The 22,938-nt window shown below is 44.7% G+C and overlaps 1 long non-coding RNA gene across 1 annotated transcript in view; it reads left to right on the forward strand.

Annotated features, from left to right (window-relative positions):
• LOC138487717 (uncharacterized) overlaps nt 1–22,938 on the forward strand; it is a 325,395-nt gene that overhangs the window by 294,409 nt on the left and 8,048 nt on the right. The window contains exon 2 of the long non-coding RNA XR_011274529.1: nt 960–1,167. This is a non-coding gene — a long non-coding RNA (uncharacterized lncRNA). The remainder of the gene's footprint in view (nt 1–959; nt 1,168–22,938) is intronic.

A 22,938-nucleotide genomic window follows, 5' to 3' on the forward strand; every position in this document is an offset into this window, starting at 1 on the left:
CGCACTTCATTTCATCGCTTTGTTAGAGTGACAGAAGTCTCATCGCCTTAGCCATGGCCCTTACTTTAATATCAGCTCACTCCAGACTATGCCACACCCTCGTATGATCTACCATTTCAACCGCAATTAAAGCAGCTCCTTCTCGCTAATAAATGATTGCTTACGGGGTCTTGCATGTTCTGGAGGGGGATATTGTCTTCCTACTCCGGTTGTGGCTGCTCAAGCGGCAAAGACTTCTTAGGTACAGAGGCCCCAAGTTGAAGCTCTCATGCTTGTGTCCTCCTCCCAGTGGGCGCCATCTTGGAAATCCAGTCTTCACTTTTAATGTATGTATCATAAGTGTTATTCAGTTTATGGTTTTAAAATGTTTAGTTTGCATTGCTGATGTACGAATAAATTCATTATAGACAAAAGTATTTTTCTTGAGAATCTTACTGCATTACAATATGTCTCAGGAGGATAGCTCAGGGTCAACGCGCTCGCTTTGAAGCAAGATGACACGGAGAAACACAGAGTTTGCACTTAGAAACCTCTGGGTATTAAGCGCGTTGTAAATAACCAATTTTATTATTATTATAAAGAAAAATGTATTGTGCTCTGTTGGATATGTAAATCCCAATCTATATATTTAATGCATCCACAATAAATAAAAGACAAACTAGGAAAAGGATTTTTCTTTTTTTATTGGTAGCCATTTGTTTATATTCTACTATATTTTGACATTTTCTCCTAGTTAAATATCTTTCTTTAAAGTTGTTTTCCATTATATAAAGGTGATCATTAATGACATAATGAGATGTGCCATTCATTGGTGGATACAGCAAGTTAAAAAAAAAAAAATCCTACGCATTGGCAGAACTGGCATTTTCATTTGATCACACTTATTAGTATGGAAACTATTTGCTTTATACTTTCGGCTTTTAATGTATTCCGGTCTGATTTCTTTTTTATCTATCCAGGTCTCATAAGAGGAAAAACTTTGATTCTACTCTCTTTGCCTTTCCACGTTCACTACACTTTGCCAGCCTGTGAATATTTCGAGGAAATCATTGTTGGAACCTCGAATGATAGATGTTTGCAAGAGATAGAGAAATGGAGGAAGAACGAAGCCGATGCCCTTTACATGAGCCGTATAGCTCAGTATGTTTGTGACGGTGAAGACAACAGGTATGCAATCAGCAGTGATGCACCTAGCTGCATTTAAGTTATGTTATGTTGTGAAATATGTACACTGTGTGCTTCACCACCTAAATGAATTAAATCACCAAGGATGGACTAAATGACTTCCAAATGTTGCCTACAAGTCCCTGGACATCAATGAATGCTGTCTGTAGCAAATTCTGTAAAGCAGTATATACTATTTAGGTCAAATAGTGTGATAAATCCAAACTTGCTAGAATTAACATAGTCAAACACACAAACTGCAAACCTAAAATTTTCAGGAGCCCATCTCATTTAAACAAAACAATATCATGTCAACCTTCTGAAATCTCTCTGCTGGTACAGTTGTTTATGAAAGGAACCCCTGATTTTTGGGGAGATTTTTCCACAGCCTTCTGTTAAGGGGGTCAGGGAGACCTGTCCTTAGTGAAAAAAACAGGTGCCCACCAAGCCAGACCAATAAACATGACCAAATGAGTAAATGAGCAGAGCACTTGGGCTTCACTCTTTGGAGAAAAAGTGCTGTATGGGAAAATATTTCCATAAACATACACAACAAAATACGCACAAAACACAAGGAACAAACTAAGGTTGACTTTGTGAGCTTGGACAAAAAAGACCACAAAACAAAATGGCCAGGAGTAGGGCTTTGAAAATACTTTATTACCCAAAAGATACCATGTAGTTGAATTTGGCTACTAATGCAGTAGATGTGGCTAAAACCTGATGTATCGAATACTAAATCCTTTCTTTAATCCTTTTCTCACCTTCCCCCAGATGCTTAATGGCTTCAGAGCTCTGGTCCTTTCCAGCTACTTCAGCAGCCTCTTTCTTAATCTCCTTCTCTACTCTCTCTGTCCTGTAGGATATTATGTCTTATTAGGGTAAATTTGGGGTTTGGCTGTATTTTCTTACCGTCAAAATATGAGCGGTAGTTTGGTGGTAAATTAGCCTTGCATTTAGATTGGGTTTGGCCTCATATTATTTTAGTGACCATACCTTGTTATATTATATTGGGGTGGTATTTAGTGGTGAGCATGGTTTTCTTCCTTATATTATAACCCCATCATAAAACAAAACCTTCCTTTCCATTAGAGTATCTCCCAGTGGTCTATAGAGAGCCTTGGACCTATGCACGTGATGGAAATCCAACAATTTTATTACGAGTGCCACCTATAGGTTGTGGCCGGTATCACTGGCTTATCTACATCCAGCGATCTATGCGCCCCTGGGTATCACTGGTTTATCTACATCAAGCAATCTATATATTATATCATATTCCTTCCAAACAACATCCAAGGAAGGCACACACACACACAAACCTGCTTTATCACTGGATATTATCAGCTTATTCTGGATTGTTATTTTACCTGCAGGGGCAAATTGACAAATGCACTGCTAAAGAGAATGGATCTCCCCTGTATATTTATATAAATTCACAGATGCAAATATGACACTAAACCATTTGTTTTTATATATTCTCATTATATTATATACAAACGCAATTCACAACCATTAGTTCTTACCATGAATACATTGCATCATCATCTGGAATACAAAAGAAAAAGAAACAGAGCAAGCAAGCCTTTTAAAATGAGTTAATTTTCCCACATTATGAACATGACGAAATAAAGATGCAGGGATTTCCTATCCTGTCTACACTGTAGTACAGCTCAGTCATCCATGCGACCTTACACAGTGACCTTACTTGTACATATCTCCTTACCAAAAGTATTTCTTTGAAGTCCCCATGCGACCTTGTTTCACTCGCCTCATAAAGACGGGCACAGTCAGCTTGAACGGCTCCTGTAATCTTGTGTGTCTGGGAAGCACGGCGAGAAACTCTCAAGCCAGTGCTCTGTGACACCTTTGACTTCTGTCTTCACAGCCCAGTCTCCATGAACTAACTTCCCTCCTCCGTTTCTGCCATTAGAAAAACTCGGATAATTTCCATTTTGATGTGTCATATCTTCAGACACTTCCCTCCAATTAGGTCAAAAGCCTGTTCCCAGCACCACCCTTCAGTTTTATAACAATTAGCTCCTTGCTCTCTGCAACTGTTTCAATTTATTTCCTCCTGCGCATACTTTCCTATTTCTGCAAAACTAACACAGAAAAAGAGGAAAAAAATGTCAGTGTACATTTAAAAACGAATTATAGCAGTGCTACATATGTATTTTCACCTGCACATGAGACTACATTATAAGGTTAGGGAAGTTAGAATTAGTGTTTAGTAAATGTTAATTAAGTTAGTCGGTTATATAGTTATATACATAATGTAGTCTATGTATGAGGTATCAAAAAATAAAATGGTGCACTTCATTCTCTGCAGTTTCACATTGGGCTTTTGCTGTGTTATGAATTCTGTACCTTGCATGCCACCAACAACATGTTCAAATGTTATACTGGTAACACAAAAAATAACTATATGTATGTGCCATATTACTGCTGTCAACAACAACAAAAAAATGCCACTGCCTTTGCAACAGAACACCATAAAATGCCATCATATTCAGTAAAATGCTATATATACTCTCACAGTCCCCTCCAGCTAATCCAGTCTACGTCTGAAAGATATCTCTTTCGGCTCAAGCCCAGGGAGCATATCTATGAAGCCCTAAAATCTCTCCACTGGCTCCCGGTGGCTGCAAGGAACAAATTTAAGACCCTCTGTATCATACACAAGGCCTTCCGGGGCCTGCAACTTCTCTAGCTCCAGCTTTCCGGCTCTAAATACTCCCCTGCTTGAGTCCTACACTCCTCTAATTCCAACTCTATGACTGTCAAAAACTTCTCTAAACAGAGTGGGGGCAATATCTATTTCCACGGCTGGTGCCTCACTTCGGAACAACCCCCCCGCCCCTCCCAGATTTGAGCCATACCTTTTAAAGTTCCAGGATCTGCTCAAAACGCTGCTCTTCTCGACCTCTTTCACTCCATCCCTTCCTTGCTAATCACCAGACTGCTACTGTGGCTGGTGGCGTGACCCTCATGGACCTCACAGGATGTCAGGCCCTTCCTCACAGTCATTACTAGCACCCCCCACACTGCATTGCACTGCGGGCCCCTGTCTGGTGCCTCCACATACCACCTTTGAGAGTTGCCTGTACTAGCGCTTAGCCTGAGGTTCTCTGCCTGGCTCCCCTTAGCACTTCCCTATTGGGTCCTCCTACAGCACTTGTCCGCACCTATGCTCACCCTCCCCTGCACTTATCTTCAAGCACTTGCACGGCCGTATGCCACAAGGCCTAGTATGACCTTGACTGTATATATAATATTGTTGCTTTTTTGTCTTCTAGCCACTGTTATTAGTTCCTCTGTTCCCTTCCCATCTAGCCTTGTGGCACTTTGAAACACAATTCTGTTGTATTAAGTGCCTTACAAATGATCAATAAAATTTAATAAAATAAAGAAATTCTAGCTGCTACCAACCTACTCCATAACTCGCTTCCTGGCTTTTAGAATCAGTCTAGGATGAAAATGGGTTCCCTAAAAAAGGAGCACTGCCCTGATAGCAGTATAGGAGGCCTAGGTCAGCACACCAAGAAAAGGATTAAAACAGATGTTACTACAGAACAAGTGTCTCTAGTCACAAAAGAAAAGTTGAAAAATCATGGAAGCCAGCAAAACAGTTAGGGGACCCACACAGATAACTAGAAAGAACCACAAAAATTGAATTCTGCTCTAAAACTGAGTTGACTGACTTTATCTCTGTATATAGCAAACACAATTGGAAATATATTTTTATGATGAATGATCGACATACGATACAACTGTTCCTCATAAAAGATTTGAGAGAGATTTTAAATGGGAGCTGTCACGAAATATGGTATTTGAAAGCATCAAATAGACTATCAATGTCACCTTGGACAACCCTAACAAACTTGTAATAAAAACATGTAAATGGCTTCAGAAATGAGCCCTCCTGTTGCTTCCTGGGGTTGGCTGCCATCTTTCCCCTACCCCTTTGATGCCACGGCAACAAATTACCAACAATTGACTCAAATGATCAGTCGCTTGATAATGCATTATTCAAAGACATTCATTAAGCATATCATGTATAACTCAAACACACAATGCTATAACTGCCGGTGTAATTGTGATTCTTCGCAATAATAAGACAACATCTCGTATTTAAGGTAAAATGCCTCATGCAAAGAATTTAAAACATGCAAAGAATTCAAGGTAATGTACCAAGTAGTAAACAAATATATACAAGAGGTACATAAGAAGTTATCAAATAAAACAATTCATAATTGTCACATTTGCTTAAATAAATTCAATAAAACTCTATCAAATGAATGATAAAAAAATGTCCTTCTTATCCTTAAAGCTGATGTTAAGCAAAGTTTGAGGCTCAAACAAGCATCGTAATGCCTAGGTGGTGAAAGGTAAAACAGAGCTATTTGGCAGTGAATAAAAGTACATTTTCTTATCAACAATATGATACATTAGTTCAAAGTAATGAATACCCATGATAAAAAAAAACATAAAGTGCATAATATCCTCCTCAATGAAAGTGTTACAGTAACAGCTCTCATCATCCTCTGTTGCACATTCCAAAGCATATGTTGCCAGGGATATCCAGTTAACCATACAAAGAGTAATATCCCTTAGCGCTAATGGGTTGGAAACAAATATCAAGTATTTACTGTGCTCGCCTTTTGCATAAGAACAATCATAATTAAAAATAAGTAATTAAACATGGAAAAAAATATCAGTGACTGATGTCAACCCGTAGGAATTTCATGAAAGCCAGAACACACTGCTAAAATGCAGCCCACAACCTCAAATGCAGCCACATTGAGGAGGTGTTTGGGTTGCTTAGGAACCACTTTTTGTGCCTGCATCAGACAGGTGGTGGAATGATGTACCCGCCTGGGAAGGTTTGTGTCATTGTGGCCATGTATCACATGTTACACAACATTGCAATCAGGCACAAAGTGCCCATGCACGATATGGATGACAAAGACCTGCACATCCAATCACAGATGCCTTGGCCATAATGGGTAGTGGTCAGTACCACAGCACCAGCAGGACAACATTGATGGGCAAGTCCAGTGGGAGAACATAACCAACAAAGTCTTCCAACAGAGGTGAGTGCCTAACTTTGAACAACAAAATGGCCTCTCTCCCTAAATCCACATAAACAAAAAGAATACTCCGGAGTCAAAACGACTAGATCATACTAATACCAATTCAATAATATCTGTGCTACTACATAGTCACACTATACACACTGTATCAAAAGGACAATGCGTGGTCTATTCAAAGATGTATGGTTACTGCTGGCTTTAAACCAAAAGGAACATTTCACCAGCAAGTGTAAACAAATAGCTTTGTTAATCAATCACTGGAGTGGTGCTCCAGTACAACAAGGTATGAACACATTAACAGTACATTACAGTCACCATAATTTGTGCCAAAAGGCTACCACCACAATACAGTTCAAAAGTTGCACATGATATATAATAATGAAGAATGCCAAAAAACACATCCAGGCTGAATTTGACGATGGTGGAAACTAAGATCAACTAGTTTGAGGGTCTGCCCAGCTATTTGCCGCCATCATCAGTGCCAGCACAGTATATCAACTTAGGCAGCACAAAATATGAATGTATCTGCCATGGCATTAAATAAAATATTTACAAAACCATCACCATGAACACCAACATATCACAAACACCTATTAAAGTCCTATGTTACAGTCGCAGAAGTTATATTTGCTTGTAATCCACAATGGCTAGACTATAGCAACATACATGCCACAATCAGGACATCAACATACAGTTATTGATTAAGCAACATAATCATAGCTAAACATTGTGAAAAGAATATATTTGGCAGACAAAAATGTAATACAAAAATGAACAAAAAAATAAACAGAGCAAATGACACAGAAAGTTGGAATGGACCAACACAGCAAGATAAATCGACGAGAAAAATATCAATGATGAACAAAAAAATGAACCGAAAAAATAAAGATGCATGAAATGTAACATGTAATGTCTGTCTTTTTAAAAGATTTGTAATTACAATAATTCTAATGGTAGGTCTGTCCGCCATGCCGCCACGTTGTGTGGCGTATGAAGGATATGCATAAATTGAGTCTAGAGTCCTCATGCAAGATTGTATGCATCACATCATAGCTTCCTATGGAAAAGAAGGTATGAAGAATATGTGTTGGCTTACCAGAGTCCTGTGCTATGTTGATATCTAAAAGATCCTGAACTGCTCCCAAATGCATTCACGCAGGATGGCATTTGCCGGATATAAGAGTCCCACGCTAATTGGAGGGATTGTGGTGGCTTGTTAATGTAGCTCAAATTACAATGGGGCTAGAATTACTCATGGTGGATATGGTGGCCATCTTGAAAGTTGTGACTCACCACGTGCTCAGAATGGGAAAATGTATATAAGATGGATGCACATACACAGTACGGTTCAACAAAAATAACACCAAGCTATCAGATAGGTGTTTTCATAAACAGGCAATGTAACAAAAGAGTAGAGTTTTGAGAGAGAGCTCAGATAACTGAAGATAAAGGTGGAAAAGAGAAAAGAAATAATGGACGATAAGGAGATGAACCCCCAAAAAGATAGAATGCAATCACAAAGTAATAAACATGACATTGCATTCAGTAAAGTACAAAAGTGTTGCTTCTGCAAAACTGAGAACAAAATAGAAACCACGAAACACTTGATTCTCGAATGCGCAGGTCTGGTGACAGAACGACATCGATTCCTTGCAGACCCACTGAAGAACTACTCTACCTTAGACATGGAAGATCTATGGGCAATGCTGTCCGGTGGTAACAACAGGCGCTTTGTCATCGGAGTGACTTTGTTCTTTAAAGCTCTGAACTTGTAACAGATCGACCAAGCGAAGGGAAGTCCAACCCCCAAAGACATACAATAATCACATCACGTCGAAGTCCCTTCTTCTTCATCTGAGAATCGGGACTGAGGTCAAGTCAAGTAAAGGAACCAAATTAGGATATGAATTCAAGGTCATAAGGACTTTCTATCTTCCTTTTTTGTAAAAATTGTGATACAATTAAAAAAAAAAAAAAAGTACAAAAGTTAAAAAGGATCACATGTCATTGCATTACATACATCAACGAGCTACAAAGTCAATTTAGATATTAATGGAGAAAAGTTGGTGTTATCAGTCAAGCACAATACATGATATGATGTGGCATTTATAACACACCTTTGCACAAGTGTTTCTACGTGCCACAAGACAAGGAGGGGGAAACAAGGGAGGACAAAATAACAATCTTACTAGGCCTTGTGTCATTCAGATTGCTAACGTGCGGGGAAGACGGAAGGGGAGAAGTGTCAGAGGGAGGGGAAGGGGGAAGTGCTGTTAACTAACAAGTGCAGCCAGTGTGTGGCTCATACGTGCAGAGAGAAAGGACTGTAGGGTTGCAGATACAGACCCTTAAATTCTGGGGAGCCCGGAGGCAGTGCAAGGGTAACTGGACATGCAGGAACCTCAGTCCAAGTTCAGAGGGTGACCAGTGCGTGGAGCAATCAGGTGCATCAGCAGGGGAGAGGAAGAGAGAAAGCGGAAAGCAAAAAGAAAGGTCTTGAGTTGCTTCCGGAACCAGAGGGGATTCTGCTCAAGTTTGAAAGAAGCATGGAAACTTTTCCAAAGGGAGGCCCCAGCCAAGGAAAATAGATCTGCCCCAAACTCTCTGTTTGGAAAAGGGTCTAACCCTTAGAGAGTTGGAGATGGATGAGCAGAGACCTCCAGAAGGAAGAAGTTTTGGAAGAGAAAGTTGGAGGAGAGTGGTCCCAGGCCCCAGAAAGTTTTGTGGACAACACAGAGGGTCTTGAAGTTGATCCTTGCAGCCACAGGAAGCCAGTGAAGACATTTCAGAGCTAGAGAGATACAATCCCTGGGTTTGAGGCCAAGGACAACTCTTGCAGTACTGTTCTGGATAACTTGTAAAGGTCGAAGTGTAGAGGCCGATTTAGAAAGAGGCTGGTGCAATAGCCCAGCCTAGAAAGAACCAGAGCTCTTAAGACAGCAAGCTTCTGGGGGAAAGTGAGAAAAGAAAGAATACCGCTGAGAAGGTGCAGCTGATAGTTTAACTTCTTAGAGAAATCAGAGATGTGAGGAGAGAAGGAAACAGTGGAGTAGAAAATGATATCAAGATTCTTAGCCTCACAGGAAGGAGCAGGAAGGGGGCCCAGAGTGGGCAGCCAGAGAGAGAGGGCAAAGGAGGGAGCGGTTGTCCCAATGAGGAGGATCTCAGTCTTACTGGCATTAAGGCAGAGATCATTGACGCACACTATTCCTGAATTGCGGCCAGGCATTCTGGTATGAGAGAATAAGTAGAAGTGGCTGAGGGAGCATGAAAGAGAGCTGAGTGTCATATGCATGAAATTGAAAAAGTGAGAAGAATGTAGAAATGCTGTGGGCAACAGAAGAGCCAGGGTGAGAGGCTAGACAGCTGGGGAACACACATCAAGAGAGTGATTAAGGGGGAGAGGACAGTTCCAGTGTTGATGTGGTCCTTGATTGTTCTGGATGAGCAGGGGTGAACCTGCTTTGATGAGACTTTCCTAGACCAGACTTGTCTAGAAACATTGTCAGAGGTGAACAGGGAAAAGGAGGAGAAAGGGGGAGGAGAGCGGGCCTCAGACGGGCCAGGACTGGTAGAGGAAGGAGGAAGAGGAGATAGAGGAAGAGAGAGTGGACAGAGTTTTAGTAATGAAATGAGACGCAAAGGCCGTGCAGGGGGCCTGAGTGCAAACAGGAGAGGTAGAGACTACAGCAGGATTGGCCAGCTCCTTACAGATTTTGAAATGTTCGGCCGAGTTGTTAGATACCGGAGAGATGCAGGCTTGGATGTTGGCTCTCTTCTTCGTGTGGATAGAGAGCCGGTATTGTCTTTGGAGTAGGTGGCAGGCCAGTTTGTCATTTGAAGCTAGCCATTTCCTCTCAGCCACCCTTTATTTACGTTTAAAGGTGACAAGGTCAGAGTCATACCAGGAGTTGCACTTGGCTTTGGGTTTCAAGCAGATCCCCATGACAGGGAAGAAGAGTATCGGAGATAGAAGAGTGGAGCATGGAAAGGGCTGTGTCAGGATGTGAGTCAGCCAGAGGAGGAGGAGGGGGAGAGAAAGTGGCGGTGAAAGCCTCAACTGACACACGCTTCAATGGTCGGATGACCGAGAAGGTACGTGACAGTGCTGGAGTTGGCTTGGCTTGAGGGCTAGAGAGGGAGAGATGGGTGGAAAGGAAAAAAGAGATCACTCCAGGAGAGAGGAGTGATGGGAGGGATAGTGAGGGGAAGGTCTGAGAGAGAGTCACAGAGGTCGCAAAAGAGTCCAGAGGAGGGACAGGAAGCATCCAGGTGGATGTTAAATTCTACAAGAAGGATGAGTTGAGTGGTCGAGGCTAGGAGGGAGGAGGAGAGGTCTGCTCATTAAGAGAGGAAGGAGATGATCTGACCAGGTGGCCGATAGATAGTAGCCACGGTAAGAGAGTGGCCAGGAGAGAGAGAGAGAGCCTGCAGACAAGGCATTTGAAGGAGCAGTAGGCCTGCATAGAAATAACAGAGGCAGGAATCCACTCCGGGAAGATCAAGGCCACATCCCCTTTGGAACAGTTGTATGTGGGTGCAGAGAGGATCTTGTAGCCATCAGGGAGGAGAGTGTCAAAGCTTGTGACAGAGCTGGCCATGAACCATGTCTCGGCAAGACCAAGGACATTGAGATCAAGTTCTTCCAGGAGGCGGCAAATGTCAGAGGAGTGTTCGACAGCTGAGGGAGAGTTGAGGGTGGCAATATGGAGAATGTTGTCAACCTTGAAAGATTTCTGGGGAGGGGTACAAATGAGAGGTATGCCATGCGGAGGTGTAGAAGGAGCCCGAGTGGAGGCAGAAGAGGAAATAGGAGAGGGCAAAGTAGGCAAAGAGGAGGCAGAGGGGGCGGCAAGGGAGCCGAAGAAGAGAGAGAAGGGACAGCAGGAAAAGAAAAGAAATTGATGAGACGCAGAAAGCATCTATCAAAGAGCAGACGTTTGGCCTGAGGGCCTTGGACCAAGACTGTGCCATTAAGGTAAACAGTAATAATGATCTTAGAGGAGTGGAAGGGGGCCAGGAGGGCCTCCCACCGGGTGCCACCATTAATGGGAGAAGAAGAGACAGGGGCGAGCACAGAGACCATATGAAGTGTCCATTGGTCTGGCGAGGAAACGACAAAGAGGAATGTTGGTGTGGGTCTGTCTGGAGGAAGGACTGGTACAGGTGTCAGCAATAGGGAGGCCTGGGTTGGAGATCAGGATATCCTTTTTGAACTTCTCCCTACCTGACTTTCATGAGGAGAGCAGGATGGTCGATGGAGAAGCAGTTTGAAAAGATAGGAGAAACAGAGAGCACCATAGAGTAGGTGGGGGAAGAGGAGAGAGGAATAGGGGTGGAGGGGAAAGTTGGGGGGCACTAGGGGAGGACACATCGCAGAGTGCAAGTAGACATGATACAAAGGGACAAGACAATAGTGGATGATTAACTAAGTAGACAAGAGCTCAGATGGTAGAGCAGGCAGAAAACAAGGCTGTCCGGTAAGCAAATCAGGTTACCAGCGCATCAGGAATAGAGCCGTCATTAAAAAGAGAACCTAGAGGAGGGTGGAGCACAGCAGAACACAGAACAATATGCAAAAGAACAAAGCAGTCGACAAATGATAACCTCGAGGAGATAAGAATACAACAGAACACAGATCAATACAATGCAAAACAGGGCAGTGAATGAGGAAGAGCAATGCAGGCATGTGGGTGCAGGAGGCTGGAGAACGGGGGGCTGGGAGGCACACACGATAGGGAGTTGTGCGAGACCACGCAGTCAGGGATTGCGAGGATTGAGAGGGTGCTAGAGAACACACGGGATTGCGAGGGACCACACAAGTCAGGGGACATGCAGTACACACAGAGACGACGCAATGGAAGATTGCGAGGGGTCACGCAGGTAAGGTAGGTGAACCAGGGATAACAAGCAGGGATAGAGGGTAGGGGGGCACGGATGGGGACATCATCAAGGAATGTGAGGGGCAACACAGGGAAGGGCAAGCCTCTGGTCCTTGGCCAAGGGGGCTGTCACAGCAGGGGGTGACTTGGTTGTTCGATTTAAAGAGCCTGCCAACCAATGGGAGCGTGGTGGGATGGAGGGAGGGGGGAGTGGTCACACTTATGTTGCGGCGTGAGAATACACCTTTTACAAATGCACAACTTACTGTGTAGGATAGTCTATAGAAAAGCAGTTTCAAAAGATAGGTGAGACAGCCCCTATGGTGAGACAGAGAGCCCCTATAGTGAGACAGAGAGCACGATTGTGGTCACCGGGGGCGGGGGTGGAAGGGCTCGGTAGGGAGGGGGGAGCTCAGACAGGGGACGGGGTGGAGAGGAGGGAAACACAGGCATGGACACGAAAGGGCTGGGGCACAACAAAGAACAAGAAGAACAGACGTACAAATCAGATGCAGTATTGAACCATCAGAAAGAAAAGAACATTACAGGGAACCTAGAAGTAGAGAATGCAGATACAGTACAGAAGCAAGGCAAAGCACAAATCACAATGGGGCGCAATGAAGTAAAGAAAGAAGATGCAATACAGGACCAAAAGCAAAACACAGAGATCAGAAGGGAACATGGAAGTTAATAATGCAGACAATTGCAATGTGATGCCACAATCCGTGGATAGCAACACAATATCAAGAACCGTAGAGAGCGAACACCAAGTAAATACAGTCAAAAAGGCACAGAACACAATAGCAACCTCGAAGAAGACTGTAGCCAATGCAAAGTATTTCCAGAAAAACTGTTTGAGCAATACACAGTGTCAGAATAATACACTGATCGAAGAGGGAAAGGCTTGGATGCGAGAGAAAGGATGGGAAATGCAGGAGGGGGAACAGAACAGGATGCAGGACTTACGATGTGAGGGAGCGCACACGGACAAGTTGTTGGCTAAGTATTTGAGCACAGCACAATACAACACACACAGATTCAACTTACCTGATCAGTCGAAGCAGGTCGACGGCTGCAGGCTACTTGATACCATGTCAGACACCGGCAGACACCACTGGATCTGTCCTTAGCCTCTGGTCCATGGCCGAGGGGCCTGCCACGGTAGGGGGTGACTTGGGTGGCTGATTTAAAGAGCTTGCCAACCATTGGGAACGCCGTGGGAGGGTGGGATGGGGGACGGCCTACAAACAAGGAATCAACCGGAAAAAAGGGAAGTGGGAGCAGGCACACAAGCACTGCGGTGCGAGTATATAACTTTTACAAATGCACAATTTACTGTGCCACAGAGCACCTATCCTCACCGCACCACCGGAGAATTTAATGTTGCCATTGCCTTATGATGGTGAGGATGGCCTGTGTGGACAGAGGGAGAAAACACATGATGGTGCATGGTTAGCTGATGTCTGAACAGGGGATCGGGCCCTGGGTCCTCCTTGTCTAAACAGGTCCCAAAAGGTTTTGCCATTTTCTTCGTCTGGCCTTTGCACGCCCGGGCGAGAGACACCCTTGACCTAAGAGTTAAGAGCAGAAAGCAAGAGGCAGGGCTAAACAGGTGGGTGGTGCGTAGGACAGGTGACCGAGGGCCATTTCCACCTGCTCCCCATCTGCAAAGGAAAAAGGGCTGGAGGGCTGCTTATGTAGGGAAAAGGAGCTGCAACCAGGAAGGCACCAGGTGGGCAGGGTTTAGGCCAGGTGACCTAGATCCACTTGCACCTGCTCCCCATCTGCAAAGGAAAAGAGGCTGGAGGGCTGCTTAAGTAGGGAAAAAGAGCAGCAACCATTAGGGCACCAGGTGTCGGGCCATAGGCCAGGTGCCCTAGATCCACTTGCACCTGCTCCTCATCTGCAAAGGAAAAGAGGCCGGAGGGCTACTTAAGTAGGGAAAACAGTGGCAACCAGGAAGGCACCAGACGGGTGGCGCTTAGGCCAGGGTACCGAGATCTACTTGCATCTGCTCTCCATCTGTCTGTGAATAGCAAGACTGTGAGTTTTCTGATTCCATTTCTATTCCAGGCAGCATAACATGTGTGTTGTTTTACCACAATCATTCTTTTGTAGCACCTGTAGGCAACCCATGTCAACTTATCATCATTGTGAGTGCACTCAATATAATGAGCAAACAATGGTGCATTTAAAATGTGTGATCTAATCTGAGACCTATTCCAAGACCTAATCCGAGACCTATCAGTGAACAAACAGATGTATTGATTAGGGAAAGGTTAGGAATGAGGCTGCTTCCCCATATGGGTTGTAGGAAAAAGTAAATCAGAAAGATACCAATGTGCAGATAACCCTCCAAAAAAAGGAAAATGGCTGACATAGTCCGGCAAAACTAATGTCCAGGGCCAATCTATTGAGGCCAAGTCCTGGGTATGTCCAAATAAAATTAGCACCCAATGGATATCACCCACAATCTATTTTCATATAAAATACAAACACAAGAGAGGTAAGACGGTGGCCTTACTTCTCGTGGCTTTTCGGTTTTTGAACTGGCCCCCGTCAGTCTAGTGTTTGGGGGCACCAAGAGAGCTGACAGCAGAGGAGGGGTTATCTGTGATGAACAGGCAGCTGCAGTGCTGAGATAGAAACCGAGAAAGGGATGTTTAAGGGAAAGGTGGAAGTTGAATCCATTCCCACAAACTCCTACATGTGGGCAAGGAACTGCTCTTTGAAAGCCAGCAGCCAGTGAAAGTGATCTCCAACTGGGCATGGTTCATGCTGGACTCCACTAGCTGACAGCAAGGGGTGGCATTGCAGTGGGTCAACTGATGGACTACAGCAGTGGAGCTATAGGCAGAATGATATGCAACCTGGCATGCCTGAAGACCTGTCCATGGGCCAAGCAAGTAGCCTCCCTACTCTGGGCACATTTCTCTGCTACATGTGAAAGAGCAATGTAGAATTGTTTACACAGTGAAAACCTGAGAGGATGATGTCTCTGATGAGTAAGTGGTAGAAAGTGATGTACGTTGTCGCATAGCAGCCCAGAGGAAGATGGCATTTGGGGGAATAAATACGGTAATTTATCTTGATGTATCTATGTAAAAAGAGGTTGTCATTAAAGAGGATTCCAAAGTTTTGATGTGACTTAATGGCATAGCGGGACATGGATGAAGTATAGGTGGGCAGCTAAGGGGTGGTAGGAAGGAGGGCAGAGTGAAGCAAGGATGATTATTTCTGGTTTCTGATAATTGAGTGGAGATTTTGCTCTTGTTCATTCATCCATGAATTAATTTGCAGCAACCTTGGAGGGACTTGGAAGGTGACAAGAGCTTACTGGTTTCAATCAACTTTACTTGCCTGATTCGCACCACAAGCTGATGATCATTTCAGTACATCTGGAACTCTAGTCTAAACCTCCTGTTGATCTCGGCAATGCTTAAATAAGATGATCAGAGAGAATCCTTGTGGCACTCAGTCATCAAATAGTTAATTCTCAAGTTATCCAGGGAGAGGGGTGTGCAAGTGAGCAAGTGAGATCAAACCTGCCTTAAAGTTGTTTCATAGTCTCTTCTGATGAGCGATATTATAGAGCATTGACAAATCAGTGCATTTTAGTGTCTTGTGTTGATTACCATCATGCTTACTGTCATGATGTTTGATTCTTCCCATGAGGGGAAGGTTGTATTGGTCCATACAAACAACCTAGTGGCCAAGAGTTTTCTGAACACATGGAGTAGTGCTTACTTCAGGGCACCGAGGGAGGTGGCCCATCAAATTTGCTTTGGGATAGGACTGCATCTCCTCTCTCTCTCCTTCTCTCTCTCTTTCTTTTTCTCTCTCTCTCTCTTGCTCATCCATGTGTGGAGCAATAGGAGATCGGACACCCAAAAAGGATCTTTGCTTTCTCCATGGAATTTCAAGTTAGGAAGGAAGAATTATCTGTGATCTTAATAGCCTGGCAGTTAAGGGTTTAAACACTCTTTGTAGATCCATTAAGGCTTCTGTCAGCCAATTTACTTTTTTGATGTTGCCACTTTGGCAAAACAATGAGGCACCTACAGGCTTCCTACTCACCAAACCTCACAGATTCCTCCCCTTCTTTTGATCCTAAAGTTATGCCAGTCTTTCACATAGATGAGGACATTGTGCTTTTCTCTCATGCCTTAGTTTGCCACTCAGGAATGGAGGGGGATTCTTTGATTCTCGATGTTGGTAGAGATGTGTAGATGTAACTCTTAAAACACACGTTGGCAGAAAAAGTCACAATCTTGGCACTGTCCACTTATCTACTTACCTGGTCCATTCCCAAGTTAAGGTAAACTTCCTTGGGTCTTGGTTATATATATTATTTCACATAATTTGATTTTCTTAAACTAAGAGGCGCTTAGTCTTTTGATTGCGCTGCGGGAGGCACTTCTCTCGCAATGGTGTATTTCATGCATTATTTGTTTTTCTTTCTTTTTATTTCCCCTTGGTTTTTGAACATTTACCTTGAAAATCCAACTAAATGCGGTATTGTTCCAAAAAATGTTCATTACTTTCCTTTTGTTTTTTCCTATTTTATGGGATTCTTTTGTTCGCTTTTGTAATTACACAAATGGAAAATGTAACCATGTAATTTGGAAATGTACCTCTTGTTTTTGTCCCTGTATGTTATGTCAATCATTGTGCTTTTCTTTAATTTTACTTTTTAAACCTTAGCCTCAGATGAAGAGCTGTTCTAGGCTCGAAACATGTGTCAGGCTTTCTTTAGTTCAATAAATCCTTTGGACCTCAAGCCCTCATTTGCATTCTTTCTTGGTGCAGTGTTACTAGGACCCACTTGTGTTAGATTTAACTCTTACACACCTCGTCCTTTAGGGTTTCAGGATGTTTGTGTATTTTGTTGTTTGTCTTTGTGTATGGAAATTAACAAGGGGGGTGCTGGGGGTCCCTCTGCCTGACATTAGTCCTGGTTACGAGAGACTTACCCAGAGTCTTTAGCTCACTATCTTTCAAAGAGAATAAATATCCCAAACATATCAGTCTTTGTCCTGCCCTGGGGCAGTCCAGCACCGAAATGCTAGGCAATTCTCCTCTGAACAAGAGTACCAACAGAAACAACAGACACGTGTTTCGGTCTGGTTGGACCTCATAAGTAGGGTGGATCTGTGCCTCTCTAAGAATAGTGAGCAAGGGGTCCACGTCTGGATTCCCCTAGTAACTTAGGGTGAGACCCAAAGTTACTTAAATATGCAAATTAACAAGGGGTGTCCTGGGGGTCCCTCTGCCAGACATTAGTCCTGGTTACGAGAGACTTACCCAGAGTCTTTAGCTCACTATCTTTCAAAGAGAAGAAATATCCCAAACATATCAGTCTTTTTCCTCCCCTGGGGCAGTCCAGCACCGAAATGCTAGGCAATTCTCCTCTGAACAAGAGTATCAACAAAAACCCCAGACAGGTGTTTCGGTCTGGTTGGACCTCATCAGTAGGGTGGATCTGTGCCTCTCTAAGAATAGTGAGCAACGGGTCCACGTCTGGATTCCCCTAGTAACTTAGGGTGAGACCCAAAGTTACTTAAATATGCAAATTAACAAGGGGGGTTCTGGAGGTCCCTCTGCCAGACATTAGTCCTGGTTACGAGAGACTACCTAGAGTCTTTAGCTCACTATCTTTCAAAGAGAAGAAATATCCCAAACATATCAGTCTGTGTCCTGCCCTGGGGCAGTCCAGCACTGAAATGCTAGGCAATTCTCCTCTGAACAAGAGTACCAACAGAAACCCCAGACACGTGTTTCGGTCTGGTTGGACCTCATCAGTAGGGTGGATCTGTGCCTCTCTAAGACTAGTGAACAAGGGGTCCACGTCTGGATTCCCCTAGTTACTTAGGGTGAGACCCAAAGTAACTTAAATATGCAAATTAACAAGGGGGGTCCTGGGGGTCCCTCTGCCAGACATTAGTCCTGGTTACGAGAGACTTACCCAGAGTCTTTAGCTCACTATCTTTCAAAGAGAAGAAATATCCCAAACATATCAGTCTGTGTCCTGCCCTGGGGCAGTCCAGCACCGAAATGCTAGGCAATTCTCCTCTGAACAAGAGTAACAACAGATACCCCAGACACGTGTTTCGGTCTGGTTGGACCTCATCAGTAGGGTGGATCTGTGCCTCTCTAAGAATAGTGAGCAAGGGGTCCACGTCTGGATTCCCCTACTAACTTAGGGTGAGACCCAAAGTGAAAGAAGGGCTCCACCACTACCCTCAGTAGCTGGATTCATCTAGCTATTTCCTTCCTATATGTGTCTGCCCAAGGGACTCTTCCTTTCCCATGTATTTTATGGGTAGCTCCTCCAGGGGAGTATCAACCTCTTGGGACTACTGTGGGCGTCCTTTGCAAGATATTTGTAGGGCTGCTAGAAGGACTTCCCCAAAGACAATCATCCCTAATTACATACTAGATGTAGATCCCCCTTTTTCCTGTGTTGGGTCAGCTTGACTTTCCACTGTTTCCAGATTAACAGTTCCTTGTTCCTGTATTTAATCCATTAAATTAGCATGTGTGAAATGTTACAATAACTGAGATTACAGTTATTGAGAGATTAACCCATGGGATGGGCCTTGGCCAATCAGATGCTCAGAATGTGGGCTGTTTTCGCTGGTACAAACTTCCACTTCAAGCAGCCCAAGTGCTGTTTGTCCTGCACCCTCTACTTACTTTGTTTTGTGGCCCCCATACAGCTGGCCCACACACACCTTAGAACCCAAGAATGCCACAAGTGTTTGCTAAGAGTTCTTTTGAAACAAAAACAAAGTAAAACACAATGTAACCAAGCGATCCCTGAAGCTGTGCTGATATTTGGAGCACCTTTTCAGTATTGATGATGTTGTTGTCATCAATATTGAAAATGTACTTATTCTGCGACTTCTAGAATCCCGCAGGTACATTTTTGTTGTTTTTTTAGAAGAGACTTTGGCACCTGTGTGTTATTTTTGAGATTGCAAATGGCAATATAAACCTGTGGGTGGGATGATCCATTTTGTAAAGCCATTGCTATCCTCATTAAGCACCCTTGCTTCGCTCGGACCGTTAACTTGTGCAGGGGCTGTAACAGACAGTTTTACTCACCTTGAGTTTTGTCACCTCATTATTCACTGCATTCTGATTGCTGTAGAGGAGGTAAATAAAGACTTGCATGTGTTAATACTTCCTGTGTCTTCATTCATTGAGCACTAGGATGAGGAAGAAGTATGGAGGCATTATGCCCTTATTGCGATAGTTGATTGACTGCTTGTCAACTTTCACAATACCATGTTTGGTTCTGTCTGTGTTATTATATTATCCATACGAGCGAAGATGGTAAAGTTTGAGGTAACTAGGTGGCTATCTTGAGTGGTGAATAACCTTCATGAAATAAGGATTGAGACGAGGGGGGGGGGGGGCGCTGTTGTGCATGCTACCGGATGGAGCTTAGTGTGTGAGCTCTGCAGGCAAGCCAAGGTCCGGAGGCAAAAGCTTGCAAAATACAGCCTGTTTTTTACCAAAATTGACGAAGTGGTGTAGGAAGCTGATGTCCATCCACCCAGCAAGTATGGAGAGATTTGGTACAGTGGTTCCAGCGTAACATGGAGTATTTGGTGCGACCCCGAGAAGCCTCTTAGCTAGCCCAGTTCCCCACGTGAGTCTGCGAGCAGCAGCACCACCAGCGCTGCAGCGAGAGAACAGCCGGACTGCCAGCCACCATCACGGCTCGAAGGACGATCGAGGGACCTGCGGCCACAACAGTAAGGAGACGCTGGCACCTGAGATACATGCTGCTGTGAAAAGCATTCGGGCGCTCCGGTAATCCACTGTAGAACACCTGCACATGCACGGCAATATAGAAGGACCCATGGATAGCGTTACGCCTCCACCCAACAGACATCAACGCACAAGGTGAGGCCGACCCTGTCCCCTCCCTCCAACCCAAACCCAGTACACGGAACCACAACCACATGCAATGCCTGCTGAGGCGCTGGTTGCTGAGTGCAAACGGCATGATTAATTTAGAGGCTGCACATTGAATAATCCAAATAGGAACAGCACTGGCCACCACCCCCGTTCGGGAAGCCTGCTACAACCAGAATACCTCCCTGCTCCAGCAGGAACTACTGGCTACCATATGGCCGCTATGGTCCACCGCAGTGCCCCGTACTGAATCCAGGGTGCACATGCTACTGTTGACATTCAGCAGCCTGCCCACTCCAGCAGGGGCTCCATAAGCACCCTACAAACCCCACGCAGCTGAGAGGCCTGTTACTCTGGGAACTTTGGAGACTTTCTGCTGCAATAAACTATCTCGCCCGCAAAGATCAAACTGATACGGCCCCAAATAAAACCCATGCTACGAAGGGTGTCAGAAAGGCCTATAATACGCTAGGGATTCCCCCGCAATGCTGCAACACTGCCACTGAAGAAGGACATGGCGGTCCCCTGCCCACCACGACCAACCATCACAACTTCCATAACAGATCGCCAGGGAGCCTAGAGCACGTACACAGTGAAGCATAGTGACAGCCATAAAGCCCGCCGAGCAGCCTGGTGCACCCGACCTGAGCAAATGAACCGTGCCACGGCAATAGCTGGAAGCAAGGGCCCGCACTGGAATAGAGAGACACCGGCTACAAACCACATGGCACGTCCCTGCACTAAGGTTAATAACGCGAGGAGGCCTGGGGCAAGATACGTGATAGATTAAAGCAACCGGAGCGAAAGGTTGCAGTAAGTTCAGGTCCGCGAGGGCCAGGCACATGGACATAGTGCAACGGCATTAAACTCAGATAGCTACCGGCACAGGAAATTCAGCCAGTATATCATAACACCAAGGTGTAACTACTCACCACAATAAGATACACCCCGCACCCTGAGGAGGGCCATGCCCATGACACAGTAGACTGCTGGAGATACAGCCATCACCGGAAGGGGAGGTGATAGTTACATTTTCAGGACAGACCACGGAAGCCAGTAACTGGCGTATTGCACATAGCAGACACGGCAATATACCACACCTGTGTCCTGGAGACAAGAACCACAATCCCATAACCCCATCGAAGCGAGGCCCACCTTTGTTCTGCGGCCAGGCTACCCAAAAAACGTGACAACCGGAACACAGACCGAAAACCCACTGATTACACTGCCCACCCCAGACAGTGTGGGAAAAAGACATACAATGGCCAAAGGGGCAGCGCCCAAAAAAGGGAAAGGCACCATTGAGAAATACACTACGCAGACACCTAGCGCAAACGACAGGGATAGCACTGCCTCAGAATCAACAATGCAGAATGTGCCAAGAGCCACGCCAGCCACCATGGACCCCCAGGATATCTTCACTTTGATGCAGCAAAAGATAGACTCAATGGAATCAATGCTAATGTAACCACAATCAGAAACCAGTTCGAGAAAGCAACTAACCGCATCACGGAGACCGAGAACCGGATCAGCACTGGCAAAGATGCGCTTGAGACACTACGGAACACTGTAACAGAAATGGCTAAGGATCTAGGAATAGTAAAACTCAAATGCGAATACTTAGAAGCCAGATCCCGACGCAATAACGTACGCATAGTGGGTGTGCCTGGAGATGCACTGAAAGGCCCGATGGAAATAGCGATGGAGGAATTGATCAGAGACTTGCTGGACGACCCGGCTGATCCGCAATGATCATAGTTGAAAGGGCACACAGATCCCTGGCAACTCGCCCCAAACCGGGCACCTACCCCAGACCTATTATAGCCAGACAGATGTACTATAGGGTCAAGGACCTGGTGCTCCGAGCAGTGAGAGACAAACAGGAAATGAAGCTGGACTCCAGCATCATCCTGATATTCCCAGATTACACAATGGCAGTCCAACAGGAGCGACGTTCATTTACATGCATCAAGAAAATGCAACGTGAGCGGGGAGTGCCTTACACAATGCTGTATCCCGCCAGGCTTCGCCTACAGCACACTAATAAGACATACTTCTTCACTTTTCCTGAGCAAGCTGCCACCTTTGTTGAATCCAGCATTTCATTGCCATCAAAGCAGCCACTCAGAACTACCGGCGGGAGCAACAATCCCCCATCATCGTCCAATTGAGGCGTCCAAAACAGTTGACTCATACTATACATAGGAACAATGAACATAAGGCAACAGTAGCGGCCACTTAAGTTCTGTAGCCTCTTCCCATATATTGGTTCATTGCTAAGTACTGCCATACTACTCAATGCCACTGATCATTATGTGAACTGGAAACGTTCAAGTTGGTAACCTTAAGGGCAGTCTTGTTATACTCCTTGGCCCCGGGTGCCGCGGTAGCGCCCCCCAATGCAGGTGCAAGGGTTAAATGAGCCAGGGGAGGTAGAGAAGGGAGGGAAACGCATAGTTGAAGTTTGGGGAACTATGAGGGAGGGGGTGGGAGAGTAAGGAATGCAAAGGGTGTTAAAGTAAAAAATGCACGGACATGCATAAAATGGTCATATGGCAAAAGCAAGCGACACTTGGTCAATAAGGAACATACTAGAAACTGTATGGAATATGGCTAAAAAAGACCCAACAGGCCTTAAATTGACAAGCTGGAATGTAAGGGGACTGGGGATGCCAGTGAAAACATGGAAAATAATTGCATATATTAACAGAACTGGTGCCCAGATCGCATTCCTCCAGGAGGCACACCTACTGGGATGCCAGACGGACAAAATAGCAGCTGGTTGGGGCAACCACCACTTCTACATGTCCTACTCGAGTAGAGCACGAGGGGTACTCAAGTTAATACATAAGACATTAGCTTATACACTTTTA

Source organism: Ambystoma mexicanum, chromosome 9 (assembly GCF_040938575.1).
Source record: "Ambystoma mexicanum isolate Mex_15411 chromosome 9, UKY_AmexF1_1, whole genome shotgun sequence".
In the NCBI taxonomy this organism is placed as follows: domain Eukaryota; kingdom Metazoa; phylum Chordata; class Amphibia; order Caudata; family Ambystomatidae; genus Ambystoma; species Ambystoma mexicanum.